The sequence below is a fragment of the Diospyros lotus genome, chromosome 8 (assembly GCF_014633365.1).
Source record: "Diospyros lotus cultivar Yz01 chromosome 8, ASM1463336v1, whole genome shotgun sequence".
Classification (NCBI taxonomy): Eukaryota; Viridiplantae; Streptophyta; class Magnoliopsida; order Ericales; family Ebenaceae; genus Diospyros; species Diospyros lotus.
Window position 1 is genome coordinate 29054385 of NC_068345.1, and position 13697 is coordinate 29068081.

The window sequence follows — 13697 nt, forward strand, 5'->3', positions numbered from 1 at the left end:
TATGGAAATGCATATATGATTGAGAGAAAGCATATATATATATAACTTTGGATAAAGAAGCTTTAGGATTATTATACCCCACCGGACACTTGCAGGCAGAAGAGAATAACATCATCTGCTCTGCTTTATATATATGCCCATTATAATTGGAGGCTGTCTGATGAAGCTGCTGCATCTGATCCCAATAATCACTGTTACCTTCTCATCGCCATTCATTTATGATGTTTATTGCATCCCTAAATTCTACTTATAATCGCATCTTAGGTAATTTAATTTGTCTAATACAAAATTTTATTTTTTTTTATATTTTTTAATTAACAATAATTTTTCCATTATCTAAAGATTATATAAACTTATCAAAATACCTTTTCTTTTTCTTCTCCTTTCCAAATTTAAAAGATAAAAAAATAAATACTACTCACAATCGTCCATAACAACTAGTGGCTATTGAACACCCTTACAACTATTGGGTCTTTGACTACAACTCTAGAAATCGTTGGGGGTTTTACTTAGCGATGACCCATCACTAAAATCTCCTAGCGATTTTTGGGGTTATCATTGAAGAAAGAAGTATAACAAAAATTTTGAATTTTAACGACGAAAATAATCTGTCAGTAAATTCGAAAAATTTGTCTAAATCAATTCAGCGAAAGAACATATCCATCACTAAAGTGCTTGTTGGTAAATTTTTTTAGCAACGGATTAGCAACAAAAAAAATTTCGTCGCTAAATGTAATTTTTTAAAATTTGGCGACATAATTTTTTTTCATTATTCCTTCTCTAATTTAGTCGTCTAATATGTCGACCAAACAAAACAACAACAGATTAGCGACGACATATTTCGTCGCTAATAATGTAATTTTTTTAAATTTAATAACGAAAATTTTTATCACTAAAACATATTAAAAATTAAAAAAATACATTTAGTTACGGGCATTTTCATTGCTAAAACATATTACAAAATTAAAAAATATATAAAAAATAAAAAAATTACATTTAGTGACCGACATTTCCGTCACTAAAACATATTAAAAATAAAATAAATAAATAAAAAATAAAAAATATTTTTGCGATAGAAATTTCCATCACTACGTTATAAAAAAATTTAAAAGTTATATTTTTACCGACGAAATGACGTCACTAATTCTGTCACTAAAATAAATATTTTTTTATTTTTTAAATATAATTAATTATTAAATTAACCTAATAATTAATCTAAAATCATTTTAATTCTAATATAAATTAAAATGAGAATTATATAAAAATTATAAAATTTATATTTACAAAATAAAAATTAATATTCAACCAAAGTATTAATAATATTTGAAATATTGTATTGACTGTTATATAAAAATAGCTACGAAAGTTAATCGTCACTAGCATTAACGAGTCAGGCTGGTGAGTCGACTTTGAATGAGAAGAAAAAGAAGAATGAAATATGCCACGAGTGGATGAAGTAACTTGTTCAATAAGAGCTCGCATCTGAGACATCTACCGTCGAACGTCGTTCAGATCTTGAGCCTACAAGTTTATCTTTTCCGTTATTTCTCATATGATAGAATTTTCATTGAGGCCAGGTGAGATAGTGGATGAGCTGTCGACGTCAGAGAACTTCGATTGGGATAAGGATCTTGTGCCGTAAATCCTCTTATTCTTGTTTTTTTTTTTTTCCCGTCGATAGCCTGGAGGAATTAATATTTGGTCGCTATCTGGCTCGCGAGGCTCCTCGGACCCCTCATCTAGTTGAGTTGCCTGCTCCAGCAATTGTTCGTATGTTTCTTACGACAATTTAAAGAAAAAAATAAAATAAGTTAATTACGAATATTGCAATTTATGTTAATTATAAAAATAATATTCATTACAATTAAAAAAGACTTATAACGATGCTTGCAATACGTTTGTTCGATGTACGTCCTCTTTCTTCCTTCAGTTCTTTGAGAATGAGTTTGTTCAAAAAGTTCAATCAGCGTGGGCTCCATTCCAAACTCCTTTCCCTAAAAAATACAAAACGTAATATATAATTAATAATTTTAATAATAAAGAATTATAAATATTAAAAAATTAAATAAATTAAAATTTTTACCATTCATCTCTTATGCTTCGTTGAAGATATGGAGCCCCAAGTGTGACGGGAAGGACCGGTGCCAAGGCCACACATCTCACTGAAGCAGTTCAACACTGTCTATGCAAACCGTTTCTTGAAGGCTTCATCTTGTTCCCATTTTTGCATCCAACGGTCCCAGACATCATCTGGCACAAAGACCGATTTTCCATTGGCATGCCACCTACGAATGTTGTCGATGTATCGCTTAGTTGCTTTTTGTGCCCACTTTTTCCTTACCAATGCATCAATCGTGGGATTCTACTGACAAGTTTTCTGTAAGAAAAAATATGATTAAATAGCTGAAACATCTCTACATTGATAATTAACAATATATATATATATGATTAATTTGAATTTAATACTGCAAATTCATTCCAGTAGAAGCTCTTTGTCTTTGAAGACATTTTTTTCCAAACGTGACCCTCCTTATAAAGACATTTCTTGAAGATCGTCGATATAATATGGGAGATGTTAACTGTACGACAAAAAATTCTCCTATATACAAATAATAATAATTAGTATAAAAAAATAACATATGTCAAATTGTAAAAAAAATAAAGAAAACAAAGTTATCCATCGCCATCTAGCTCTATAACATGTCGAGATTCGGACGTAGAAAGACCGTCAACTGAGTGGGATGATGGAGCTACCGGTAACTCTGTAACATGGATCAGTGCCAAAGCAACTATAGGGGCAGCAATTAGAAATGCTGTGGGAGGGGGAGGCCAGTGAAACGTCCCCTAAAATATTCATCGGTAGAAATGCTGTTGGGGGAGATGATACAATATGTGGTGTTGCGGTAGATGAGGTGGAAGCAGCAATGGACCTAGAAAAGCTAGGTCTAGAACCACTGCGTCCTGTACGATAACGTTCTCTGACACCCATCATACCTACAATGAAATAAATCAATTAGCAAAATTCATATCATTAATAATTAAACATAGATATATAAATCATAGAATTTACCTCTAATCACTATCATATAGGTCTACATCTATGTCATTTGATTCTAAATTATTGTCAGAATCTGATTGAAAAACTTGCTCATCCTCTAATTCAGACTTTGAACTTGCTCATCATACGATTCTGACTTATCTTTAAAATCGAATATCAGAACTTGCTCATCATTCAACTCTAGAACTTCGTCAGGTTTTGATTCCATAACCATATCTTCATTTAAATTAGCGTCGTCATCATCATCATTCACTGTCTCGGTGATTTGGGTATCATCAATCGCGATATTGTGTAGTTTCACATCATTCTCTTGGTAAGGCGGTGCTTCACGTGGAAGGGTCACCTCTTGATTATTTAAGGATTGTGGAACCTTTACCATAAACCTGGGTTTGACTTTGGTTATAACCAACCAATTGCTTTTGTTACACCTCAAACATGGATATTCACAAAAATATACTTGAATCGCTTGAGAAGGTATGTAATACAAATTGCTCGTTTATATTCCATTTCTTCTTTTCATTGACCTCGACGATCTTGTATGCAGGATGAATCTTCACTCCCTCGTTCAAAGTTGGAATAAACGAATCGCCCTTAAACAATACAATTTTTTTCATCGACAACATTGAAGGATACTCGAGGTCGACAATCTCTATCATTCAAGCATAATAGTCCTTATTAGGATCATTGTAGTTGGATCTTTTAATGCATATGCTGCTGTTCATAGTGTCTTTATTCGAACCATGGCAAACCGTATGAAATTTAAATCCATTGACAAAACAACCAGGGTACGTTGAAACGGTGTTGAAAGGCCCTTTTGCGAGATCCCTTATGTATGGGTTGGTCACATTGTTCGTAGGATCGCGAGCCTATTAAATAAGAAAGATATATAAGAAATTACGATATATAAATTAGGTAAAATCAATATTCTAATTAATCAACTCACATAGCGATTGAACCAGGAAGAGAATTTGTTATTTGTTAAGTGTTTGATGATGTGGTTGTCAATGCCGAGATTACGTTGCCTTAGCTTAGCATCGTAAATTCTTGATAAATAAAAAAAATAAAAATAACTATATTAAATTATTTAACTTAAAGATCATTAAGAAATTAACAACAATAAATTAGGAAAATTTTACTGCAAATACGGTTCTATTTATGGGCAATTTATTAAAATATATCTGTGCGCAATATTATATTCTTCACTGAACAACATTCGTGACTTTTTATATTCGAATGGTTAACAAGTATGCTTGAAAATAGATAACTTCCCCTCTGGGTCATCCCCTTCATTGACAACACTAGCATCGTTGTGCGGCACTCATGTGTGCCTTGTAACAGCATGGTCTTCAAAGTAATGAGAACACAACAACGACGATTCCTCTATAATGTATGAATTAGAAATAGAACTTTTTACTCGAGATTTATTATTTATAACTATTTTCTTCAACTTTCTAACGTATTTATGTCAAATGTGTATAGTTGTTTGAGAAGAGAACTATATAATGAATATGTTTATTAGAAAATAGAAAAAAAAATTAAATTTAATAAAAATAGTATCGAATAGATATATTACACAATGAAGATATATTATTGAATGAATAAATGTATTATTAATTAAGGTCATGTTTGATGTATACTATATAGAGAAATATACATTTTGATTATGTTTGATGTATTGTTATTCTTAATTCAACAAGTTTTTACAAAATTGATTTTCTATTTTAAGTGTTAACTCAGGATAAATTATTATTATAGAAGAAAATAATGAGTACAGTATCAATAATACAAATAAGAGTTAGTCTTACTTAAAACTTAATACTTTATTATATAAGGAGAAATTAAGAGGAATTTTGTTCTATGTTCACCAATAATTAATTAATGAATATATAGGGTGACAATGTTTGATCAAAACACAATGCATTTATTCAAGCTTACCATTACACTAAAAATAATAATTGACATTATCCAAAAATTAATTAAATACCGAATAGTATACTAAATATATTATTAAATAAATTATATTTTAAAAAAAATATAGACTGATATTTAAAACACATTCCGTCGCTAATTACATTATTTTTTTTATTTTTAAAATTTAACAACAAAAATTTCAATCCGTCGCTAATTTTAGCGACGTACATGTTTTTCCGTTTCTAATTTTAGCGATAGACAAGTTTTATCTTCACTAAATTTTAAAAATAAAAAAATAATTTTTTCATGTAATTAGTGACGGAATATTTTTTCCATTGCTGAATACATAATTTTTTTATTTTTAAAATTTAGCAATGGATTTGTTTTTCCGTTGCTAAAATTAGTGACGGACTGAAATTTTCGTCGCTACTTTTAATTTTTTTTGTTTTTAATTTCTTTTATTACTTTAGCGACTGAATACTATTTTGTCCCTAATTTGGGTCACTAATCTATCGTTAATTGTATGAAATTCTTTTCCTATAATCCGTCACAGTTTCATCATTTTTTCGTCGTTAAAAAATCTGTTGCTAAATCCCGAATGTCTTGTAATAAAGGGAGAGAGAGGTAGGGGTCAATGTAAACAAAGTTGGACAGAAAGAGAGAGATGATGACGACTATATATATATATAGCAATTGCAGTCATGTTTAGAAAACTAGAGGAGTGAGATAGAGGTGGAGGGCTCTCGGGTAAGGCAACAGTGTGACAACAAAGATAAAAAAGCCAGCAGTGATTCGTGACAGGGTTTAGAAATCATAGAGACGAGTTAATTATAGAGAGGAGAAAGAAGCAATGGCTAACCCTGGCATTAGAGGTGGATGGCATTGGCGGCCAAATGCATACAAATTAAAGAAGAGAGAGAGAGAGAGCTCAATAGCTTTAATCACCAATCAAGAGAATGCAATACCTAATCAACAACCAATCTTTCATGATTAGACATGTCAACAGCCAATCTTCCCTACTAGAAATAACATCTCCAAATCCATGCATGGAGTGAAAGCTATAAATGAATTGATATCCCAAAGATCACAAAATTATTAAATAGGAGATGTCTTCTTAGAGACGATGAATCCATAAGGAACCCCATTGTAAAGGCTCATTGTTGGTGGTTTTTCTACCCCATTGCAGAGAGATTGATTTTGTGTCAATTGTCAAACGCAGACAGAGAGACTCATAGAGAGGAAGATACCAAGTTGGCAAGGGAGAAAAAAGAAACAGGGAGGAGGCAATAATGAGTTCATGATGGTCAATATATAGCATGGTTGGGTGTCAACAATAAACAGTGGCACTGATGCTAAAAATAACAAGGAGAGATAGGAAGTGGAACGAAGAGAGAAAGAGAGAGATGCGGATCGGATACATGAGCTATTCTAGTCATTTTAAAAAGGTTCGATATAACGGAGTTTTTAAAATCAAAAAATATTGTTACTATTTTTAAAACTTACTTGCGTTTAAGATAAACCTTAAAATACGGAATGTATTTCTTTCTTTTTCCATCTTTTTTTAGAGAATCGTCGACACGACCAAAGCAATGATTTTTTCTTTTCTTTTCTTTTTATTTTCAAAACTGTTAATGTTGATGGTCACTACTTGTAGGGATTGAATGCAAGACCAACTTTTAATCAAAGTAATCGTTGAAAGACACATTGGGAGAAGCCGCTTTTGCAAGAAAGATGGAGCAACCCGTAAGAAGAAAATTGTGATTATCCCATTGATGACCAAATTTGTTGCCTTTAGGCAAAGTAGGCAGCCCATCCACTTTAACTTTGCCTTAAAAAGAGTATTGAAACAAAGCAAAGACGACAAATTAGTATAAATTATTTTATAGATAAAAAAAAAAAGCTCCCCACATATATATGTGTAATATATTTTATTTATTTATATATATATTTTAAAATTCTAATTTTTACACATAATATTGTTCGTTCATAGAAAGTATTTATTTATTGATTTTTTTGAGAGGCTAAGTAGTTGTTATTTTATTGATTATTATATTTATTATTATCAAAATTATTCAAAACACATTAATGTAATGTATGAATTGGTTGGATAGAGTTCTCTTCTCTTCAATTATTTTGATGAGTGCGAAGAAAAGGTGCCCACTCTCTTTGGAAAAGAGTACTAAATTGGAGTCTAGAGTTGACCCAATTCAAAATCAAGGGATGGCGCAAGTCTACGTCTACTCTCTCAAATTAATTTAAAGACAAAGTGGATTATAAGAACAATCAATGAAAGGAGGAGGAGTAGATGATGATGGCTATGGCTTTTAAATATTTTTACTTTACTTTTTAAGTAAAATAAATCATTTTTATATTTATTGAATTGATTAGGTGATAGGTATTCGATATATTTTTTCTGTTTATGCAGTGTTTGTTAAAATGAGTAACATAAAGTTGTATTAAGATAAGATTAAAATGCTTTTCGAACCAATATATAGAATGATCAAGATATATTTGTGAAGTATTCTAAGATTTTTATTAAATTTTTTATTAATTTTTTTTTAAATGTACTAGAGGACATATTCATAATTTTTTTTTATCTATAAAGTCTAAAATATAGTTATCTGAAAAGGGAGAGAGATGAGTATATCTAAAAAAATGTCAGATAAAAAGTTACGTGACTTCTTTTTCGAGAGTTGACAAATAAGTTTAACAAACACATTAGAAAGAATAAAAGTTTGTAATGTTTTTCATATCTTATTTTTTTCGATCTATATCTTGATTAATAAATACTACTTTAATAAAAATCAGAACATGGATGGATAGAGACTTAAGTGGATAACCTCGATAAGATAAGATGAGATTAATTAAGATATCTACCTTTGTAAATAGAATGGTATATTTCTCTTTATTTTTTGGTTTTCAAAACTTTGGACCACCCAATGATGGGGGGATTAATAATGTTTTCGGGTTATTTGATTAACCATTAATGGAGGTAGGAACATGGCACTATCTAATCAGAATAAGAATCCATATACAAATTAACGGCCATAAGTTCTAAATCTGAAACGTTAATTTCATGCTGCGAAAGGCTGCATCCCATCCCATCCCATCCACAGCCTATTCTCTCCATCTTTATTCGCCTTTCCCTTTCTTTCTTTCGCTGATAAGGAAGAGAAAAGGATAACCTGATTTTGCATTCATTCAAATTGCCAACCAAACTCATCATAATCCTACCCCAAAAAAGCTATGTATTATTCCTAAATATTAGCATCCTACTAAGAGTTTATAGTGATTTTAAGTAACATTAAGATACAAATTTTTCGAAATTGAGTTATCTTATATTTGCACGAGATAAATAAATAGCAGATAAATCACTTGATCATCTCTCTTATCTAAGAAAATTGAGACACACAAGTTATCTCATATAGTATTTATTAACTAAGATATAGAGCAGAAAAAGTGAGATATAAAAAGTATTTTAAACAAAAGTACTTTCTATTTTATTTTTTTAGATAAATTCATTTTTTCCTTCTCTAGATAAATTTATCTTGATTCTTACAGATAAAAAAAAAATGACATATATGTCCTCTAGTAGTTTCCGAAAAAATTAACAAATAATTTGATAAAAATCTTAAAATATTTCATATATAGTTTTATTTTGACTATTCCATATTTTGATTCGAAAATCATTTAAACTTTATCTTGATATAACGTTATTTTACTTATTTTAACAAACGTTGCCTTATTAGAAATAGGATTTGTCTTTTTGTATATTGAGTATAATTGAGAAATGTAATTAATTTTATTTTAACAAAAATAGAACTTAACTCGTTACTTACCTATAAATAGGTATCGCATGCCACAAATTTAGAGCTTTTTTTGGTCACTACCATGAAAATCAATTAAAAAATGTATGCCAAATGAATTCTTAACTTTATCTAATAAATATATTTAAAAGATAAATGACTCCAAATTAATTCACGTCAATGACCGCAAACAAAACTGATTACAGCTAGGGCATGGGATTTTTTTATTGAAAAGGGTTAGTGATGGGCTCCAACAATGGCAATAAAATGGAGCATTATTGTATGCATGTAGTGGAAATGGTTCAATTTACATGATTGGTTGGTTTTTTGTAAAATTAAATAAATATATAAAACTAAGACTCAAATACAAAAAGGCTCCCCTCAAAGTGGAGTGTACTAAAATGGCTCGACTTCAAAAGGCAAAAAGGACATGACCAAACACACAAATATATAATTAGTCATATATAATACCCTGAAACAAATATAGAAAACAAACATTTTGTAGCCATAAGCTCCTTGCTGCCCTATGAATTGGGAGATGATGTTCCTAATCAATCAAGGGATAAGCACTGCGATCAAGGCATCTGCTCAGGTAATCCCACCCACAAATCTACTAACATTAGCTTAGAACATAACTCTGACTTGCCAATGTGATGTCAGAATTAATATTCATAAGACTAAAAATTATCAAGTTATCTTTAAAGAAAAATAAATATTATCTTGTCACATGTTCGGAAGTGACAGAGAGAATCATACACTGATGATGGATTTAGAGGTTAATCACCATGCATTGCCTCGGGATCTTAACCTTAGAATCCACGCCTCAAGATTGAGGCCTCAAGCCCTCAAATCTTAAGGGCAGCATTGAGGATAATGACTACCTCAGGAGGCCCCATCCCATGAAGATGTTGGCTCATAAAAGGAACTAAAATAAATCCTATTATTTCCATCGTGATCACAAGCTTGATACAAAAGGCTGTCAGTAACTCTATGAAAAGATATAGGCACTGATTGATCATGGCTTCCTTAGCAACTTTGTGGCTAAGGAAGGAGAACATCCTCGAAAGACCGAGCCAAACAAACGAAGAAGTCCTTGCAAGCCATGGGGTTATTCCCAGGATAGAGATTGATCCCCATCTCCACCAAGAAGAGAAGGAAAACAACTAGTGGATGAGTAGCATCAATCACTCATCCTCTATTCCTTGGCAGGCAGCAGGCAGATCCATGCCTAAAAAGAGCACCGAGCAAAACTTCAACACTTATTGATCCCATCAATTGACCTCTAAGAGATCATGCCAGGGTGAGGTAATCTCCTTCATTAACGAGGACCTATTGAGCCACCCTAGCTATAACGACCATTTGGTTATCTTAATTGCGATAGGGAAATGAGAACTAAAGAGGATCTTAGTGGATCTGGAAAAATCCTCAAAATTTTAAATTAAGAGAACATTCCTCGGCATAGGCTACACATTGGAGCAACTTAAACTATGTTGAAAACGTGACTTAAAAGCTGTTGATGTGGTTTGAAAGAGTCAAAATAACTGTTAAAGTTAGACTTATCCATAACTAATAAATTAACAACTACCTAATACACTTTAGATTTCTTACGTTGTTTGTTAGCTGATTTTTAGCAATTCAATTTTACATTTTTGATGTATAAATATGTGTTTTTACTGCTAAATAAAATATTCTAGCATTTGTGTTATCTTTATCCTCTGCATATCTTTTCATACATTACAAAAAATTAACGTTTTAGCGACGAAAAATTCCGTCACTAAAACATCAAAATTTGTCGCGAAAATTTTTTAGCGATGGATTTAGTGATAAGTACCTTTTTGTCACTTAGGATAATGGCTACCTTGTGTTTATGGTTCTTAAGGTAAACTTAGGATTAAGTTTGTCGTCCCGAGTGATCAATATTTATGTTGTGATTCAAATAGTGTGGGTCACATCAAGTTCTTGTAGTAAATGATCATATACTCATGAGATAGTTTTTGAGTTTTTGATCCAATATAGATTGTCTATAAATGAGATATCATGATGCTCAAGCTAGTGCATCTCTGTATTATATGTTATGCTTTGTTGTTGAATAACGTATATTGTGCTCAATGTATTTTTAATATTCTATACGTTTTGTCTCAGTCAAGTAACAAATAAGTTATTTGACTTATTTGTGTTTCATATGTGTGTATGTTTGATAAAGTATATGTGAATGAATGTTTATTCGAGTGTTTATATTTTTATAAAATATGTTGTGTTAAGAAGAAAAATCTTTCCTTGATCTAGAAAAGAATATATTTTTTGAATAACATTAAGTGTACTCAACTTATTATTCTCTGAAAATCTAGTAAAATTTCATGATATGAGAATATCTCATTATCTTGATCTATTAAGGTTTTCTATGTAATCAAGTGACTGTGATTAGAAAGTTAGTTTTAACCAATTTTCACAAATAACACTTGTACGTGTTTTAAATATTTTAGCTTAATGTGTTATATTAAGTCATATATTAAGTGTTGATGTTGATGAGAAAATTGTTTAGATGGTGATATTCAAAATAATCTATTAAAAATAATTTTTCATAGAGTTTTATTCGCGTAAGTCATAGAATTAATCAAGTGTATCAAGCTTTAATCAAATACAAATTCTATGTTACTCTAATAAAATATTGATCTAGGATGTTGAATCTTTGTATTTATTGTTTTAATAGAGTATAAGTTCTATTGTAATTGATTAGACCAATTTTGTATAGTATATAATCGATTACAAGTTAAAAAGTATTCAAGTAAGTGTGAATTTATACTCAACTAATTATTCTTTTTTAATCGAGTATTTATTGCAAATTTTGACTAAATCAAAAGTAATCGAGTAATCAAATTTATAATCGAGTAATCAAGTGTAAGTTGATGTATAATTGACTATATTTAATTGGTAATTGAGTATTTAATTCATGTATCTGCAGTAGTTAAAACTTAGTTGAGTAAGCTTCAAAATTAGTTGAGTATAGACAAAACTTAGTTGAGTAAACCTTTCTTAATTTGTACTTGGGTAATACAATGTTGAACCTAAAAAATATAGCCATTAAACTAGCATTTGCAAGTGCATTTAATACATAATTTTGATCCTTAAGACTCCAAAAGTGTTCTAAATTTTCTTTCAATCTTTTATCTTGATTTTTGAATATTCTAATGATTATTTTAAAGAGAGGTAAAGTTATTTTCTATAGATTTCATTCACTTAACAACAATCACTTAACCTGAAAAATATAGCCATTAAACTAGCATTTGCAAGTGTGTTTAATACATAATTTTGATCCTTAAGACTCCAAAAGTGTTCTAAATTTTCTTTCAATCTTTTATCTTGATTTTTGAATATTCTAATGATTATTTTCTAAAGAAAAGGTTGTTGGTTTTGAATTCATATTCTTTTTATCCCTATTTTCTTTTTTAGAAGTTTCTTTCATTATTTGAATTCGATCTTGTGAAAGCTTCTCAAAGTGTTTAAATTACAATCTTCACTTCCTTTTTATTTGGTTAATGCTTGAACCTATAATAAACACAGTGTAAAAGGTTCCAACTATTCCTTATAAAAACTGTTTGTATTCGGTTACTCTTGAGTCACTGAAAAACAAATGTTATAGCTAATCCTGGAAAAAGCTATAATAGACTGTTGAAATCCTTGGTAAGCAGTCAAGGGAGTAGAGTAGGTTGGTTGAATCGAATCACTATAAAATTTGTGTGTGCCGCATTATTTATTTCTTCCTTTCATTTCAGCAAGTCAAGTTTTTACATTCAACTTTTAAGATTTGCAATCATAGCCATAGAATCTGATCTTATAAATCTCATTCTTTTTCAAGTCATATGTGCATTATAATTTCTTTAAGCAACAAAAGTTAAAACTTTCAATAAACTCCCTTATTACTATCTTTTAAAGATTAAACAGTTTTTCTTACATAAAAAATCTTTAATTATAAAAATTTTTTGAAGCACCCAATTCACTTCCTCTCTTGGATATATATTTTTCTTACAAAAGGGTTCCATTATTGCTTAGGTGTGGACTGACTTAGTCCCATATTGTTGTAAGGCTAGCTTGGTCAACCAAGAAGTAGGTATCGGAGTGGACGAGCATTGAAATGAGGGTGTTTGTGACCAAAAGAGTTTGAGTCTAGATGCATCACATGCGTAACCAACAGCATCTCAACGGAGTAAGGTAATTGTTACTTTAGTTTTTCATTTTAATGCTTTATTTTGCATATGATTGTCTATATCATATCTTACAAGGGTTGTTTTATATCCTTTTCACTGTGTGTGTGTGTTTTTTTAAAAAAAAAAATTGAAATCTACCATGACTCTTTTTACATGATACACTAAGCGTTTGTACATTCAACGGGAAGATCAAAGAGCAACTCATGTTAAGTGGCATTCCTCTGCACCTCCAAAATTGAGCTTGAGATGAAATATGGAAGAAACCAAGACTTTGGACAAAGATGAAATTCTAAGCTTGAGAAGACCCCTAAAATGCCTCAATAGTTGGAGATGGCTACCAGCTTCATCTCAGAGGGTTCGAAAGACCCAAGACAACCGAGCCAATTGTTGAGTTTGTGAAAGTACCATTAAGGGAAGAGCTGTAACACCCCCAAGTTAATATATATATATATATATATATATATAAAATAGGGTGTTCATATTTTTTGGAATTTTTCTTTTATAACTAATACCACTAACATTATCAAAAATAAAATAAGACATAAAAGCACGTAAGGATCGAACCTATAACGATAAGGGAACCCATAATAAAATGAAAATAAGTTGATATAGCAAAGAGAAATTACAACATGAGAAAATAAAATTTTCTTAAGTTAATAATAATCATAATGCCCCTTAGTCTCTAAAGTGACATAAAAATTCCTTAAATTAGGCAAT

The 13697-nt window shown here is 30.4% G+C and overlaps 1 long non-coding RNA gene across 1 annotated transcript; it reads left to right on the forward strand.

The window, feature by feature from the left end:
* The first annotated feature begins 9814 nt into the window (after nt 1–9814).
* On the forward strand, nt 9815–13380 carry LOC127807121 (uncharacterized). Its single transcript, XR_008024602.1, has 3 exons — nt 9815–10080; nt 12859–12984; nt 13147–13380. It is a non-coding gene; the product is annotated as an uncharacterized LOC127807121 (long non-coding RNA).
* The last annotated feature ends 317 nt before the right edge of the window (nt 13381–13697 follow it).